Consider the following 4,065-nt stretch of genomic DNA (forward strand, 5'->3'; position numbering starts at 1 on the left):
GGGAGAGCTGAAGTGGGCAGGAGCATGCCCACCCCTGCGAGGGGTCCACGCAGCCCCGACTTGCACGCCCACCCTCCCTGGCTTCACTGCCGCCTCCCACGCCGCATCCTGGTCAGCCCTTCCTGTGAGAGTTGTCGGGGCATCAGTCAGGATCATTCTGCGTCTCAGAAGTCGCCTGCCCCTGCGTCCTGGCCCACTGGCAGATCCTCGGTGTTACTTCCCCAGCCACCCACCGACGCGGGGGGCCTCCTGCCCCCTGATGCCACACATCCCTTGTGGGCCACCTGCCCGGCCTACCCAGTGAACTTTGTGAAATCTGCCCAAACCTCACATAGGTTTTCCAACTGAGTCTTGAGCAGCAGAACCCTTTCTTTAGACACAGTCCTATAAGGAAACCCTTATATTTAACAGCTGCAAGCATTGCTGCCTGGGTCCCTCCTGCCCCCACATTCCTCCCCAGACTTGAGTTCCACTTGGGGGCAGAGCTTTCACCACTTTCCATGTTCCAGGGAAGGCTTGCTTCTCTTGGTGGTCCACAGCCCCGAATCAGTGGCCCTGTGGTTGCCGCCAACCTAGTGACGGTCACGCTGGCTCTCAGAGCCCTTCCTACCTGATTGCCTGTGATAGTCTGTGACTGTTTCGAATTACAGAGGCCCTGGAGCCATCCTTGACCCTCTCCCTGCTGTGAGGGGATAGCCCTCCATCCACCCCACCCTGCCTTGGCCTTGCTTCCCTCATCTCTATGGGGCCACGCTGTAGCCTCACATCTCACCACCCCTCCCTCTGCTCTGCCGAGTGGTCTTCCTAATATAAATAATAGACAACATACCATCAGTACTGGTCTTTGTAGAGCATCATGCTAAGCACTTTACAGAGATTATTTCCTTGGAGTAGACATTAGCGGGCTCTCCAAGAAGGAGAAGATCAGCCCTGACAATGGGACTTGGCCTGGGCTCACAGCAAGGTGGTCCCGTGGTTGTCCTGCTGGACACAGACATCTGGCAGAAGAGCTGCACTGTGACAAAGGCCACGTCATAACTGTGTCCAGGCAGAGGCCAAAACCAGGTCTCTGCCACCAGCGTGCCCTCTCCCAGCCCACAGCAATGAGGCCTGCTCCTCCGTCAGCACAGCTGAGCCTGCCTCTGCCCTCACAGGCGTCACTCATTTAGATACCCCTGCTTCCTGACTGCATCCAGCCCATGCAGAATTCGTCCGTCTGTAAAAGAGATGTCCGTGCCCTGCCAAGGCCACCAGACACACTGTAGTTGGGTGAGCTGGGATTATTCCTTGTCCCAGGGAGTGGGGGGGCACACCATGGGGAGCTGTGGGGTGTCTCTAACAGGTATCGGGAAAGCTCACTGAAAGATGTAGGCTTGGGTTGGGTGATTTGTGGGCCACTCATCGTTGATGTATCTGGAGGAGGGGTCCCCAGGCACAGGGGTGGTCATGCATAGGCCTGAGGCAGGAGCATACCCGAGGCTGGAGCCACATGCGGGGTTGTGCTGTCATCTTCAAAGAACAGTACTAGGACTTCCCTTTGTTCAGGTAGCCCTTTTTTTTTTAAGGTTTTTTTGTGTGTGTGGTAATATATAGATAACATAAAATTTACCATTTTAACCATTTTTAAGTGAACAGTTCAGTGGCATCAAGTACATTCTCATTGTTGTGCAACCATCACCACTATCGATCTCCAGAATTTTTTCACAATTCCAAACTGAAACTCTGTACTAAGAAACTCTGAAGCTCTGACCAAGATGCAGTGACAGGAGTTGGACTTGCCCCCATTCATGAAACAACAAAGAAATGGACAAAATACGTGATGCAACAGTTCTCAGGACACTAAACATTATGCAACAAAGCTCAGTGACTCCTGAGAGATGAAGAACCAATGGGCTGAGCCCTGCAATTGCCCCCATCTTACCACTGTGAGAATCTCCAGGCCGCAGTGCAGAGAAAGGGAACCCAAGCAGAGCCAGAAGGACTCCCTGAGTCGAGGAGATAAAACTGAGAATTCAGGGAAGCCAAGGCAGCTAGAGGCCACAGCTGGTGAGGAGAAAGCGACATTGAGAAGGAACTTGGGGATCTGCAGGAGACCCCCACCACCACCACCAAATTTTCAGCAGAGAACTAATCAGCACATGCATGTCAGTAAACAACCCAAGTCTGGGAGAAGAACCACCCAGAAGGATTCGAGGTAACGCCCCGCACCGTAACAAGGCAGGAAGTAGTGCGGGTTCCCACCAGCCAGACTGGAAGACCTCTTGGTTCATTGGACATTAGGTAGAGGACGGAGAAGGCTCTTGCCTCAGTAGTGAGGAATAATTAGCCCCAGACTGGTCACTGCACAGACCCCACCTAACAAATCAAAGAAAGATTTGGAAGAATCAAACTATTTCCTTCTAACTGTATCCCAAAACAAAGCTCAAGAATATTTTTAAGAACACAAAATATCCAACCCTCAACAAGGTAAAATTCACAGTGTCTGGCATCCAATCTAAAATTGTCAGGTACACAAAGGAGGAAAATACAACTCCTAATGAGGAGAAAAACCAAGCGATTGAAACTGGCCCAGAGCTGACATAGATCTTAGTATCAGTAGACAAAGACACTAACATGGGTGCTGTCAGTGAATATCAAGTATTGAAAACAGTTAAGCAGAGACATAGAGGTTACAAAAAAAGACTCAAATATAACTTCTAGAAATGAAAATTATAATGTCTGAGTTGAAAAATATGTGGATGTTGTTAGCAGCAGATTGGACATTGCTGCAGAAAGGTTTGAAGAGATAGCAATAGGAACTGTCCCAAATAAAACATGGAGAGAAATGAAAATAAAAAGTTAACAGCCTCAATGACAACTGTGGGACAACCTCAAGTGGCCTAATATACATGTAATTAGTGTCCCAGAAAGAAGGAAAGACAGGTTGGGAGAGAAAAAATTATTTGAAAAAACAAAGGCTGAAAATTTTCCAAATTTGATGAAAACTACAAACCTCAATGTACCTCAAGCTCAGAAACATGAAGGAAACTACACCAAGGTATAACACAATCGAGTCGCTCAACCAGTGATAGAGAGAAAACAATTTTAAATGCCCAGAGAAAAAAAGACACGTTATGTACAAAGGAATAAAAATAAGGCTGACGGCAGATTTCATCATGGAAACAATACAAGCAAGAAGACAGTGAAGTAACCTATTTAAAATACTGAAAGGGAGAACAAAACCCTGCCACCCTAGAATTCTAGCTTTCAAAAACAAAGGGGAGGGGCTTCCCCAGTGGTGCAATGGATAAGAATCCGCCTGCCAATGCTGGGGACACAGGTTTGATCCCTGCTCTGGGAAGACCCCACATGCCACGGAGCAGCTAAGCCCGTGTGCCACAACTACTGAGCCCACATGCTGCAACTACTGAAGCCCACGCGCCTAGAGCCCATGCTCTGCAACAAGAGAAGCCACCACAAGGAGAAGCCTGCACACCGCAAGGAAGAGTAGCCCCCACTCGCCACAACTAGAGAAAGCCCGTGCACAGCAACGAAGACCAAACGCAGCCAAAAATAAATAAATTAAAAAACAAAAACAAAGGGGAGAAGAGTGTAGTGTAAGTGCCCGGCGTGAAGCTTTGATTACTGAGGCATCCATGTCAGATGACATGGCTCGTGAATAAACATATCACCAGCTGTATGACACAACTACTAGCAAAACAATCAGGTAGGGAATTCCCCTCCCCCCTTGCATAGAGCTCCCCTTTCAGAAAACCCTGGGAGACCTAGGAAACTGAGCACCTGAATGGCCCTGCCTACACCCTAATTCCTGCCCTTATGCTCCAGGCTTGCCAATAATGAGTGACCCCATGATCCTAGGCACCCCACCCTCAGACCCTAATAAAGGCAAAGCCCCAGGCTCTCTTTCTCCCCCTCTGACCCTGCTGTGTGGCCCTGAGCTGTGCCATGTACCCTCCAGCACCTGTGAGTAATAAATCTTGTTCCTCAGAGTTCCCTCACGGTTTTTGCTAAAGTGCATCCAGTGATCATAATAAGAACCACAAGGGCCAGTCCAGCCACAACATT

Source organism: Eschrichtius robustus, chromosome 16 (genome assembly GCF_028021215.1).
Source record: "Eschrichtius robustus isolate mEscRob2 chromosome 16, mEscRob2.pri, whole genome shotgun sequence".
In the NCBI taxonomy this organism is placed as follows: Eukaryota; Metazoa; Chordata; class Mammalia; order Artiodactyla; family Eschrichtiidae; genus Eschrichtius; species Eschrichtius robustus.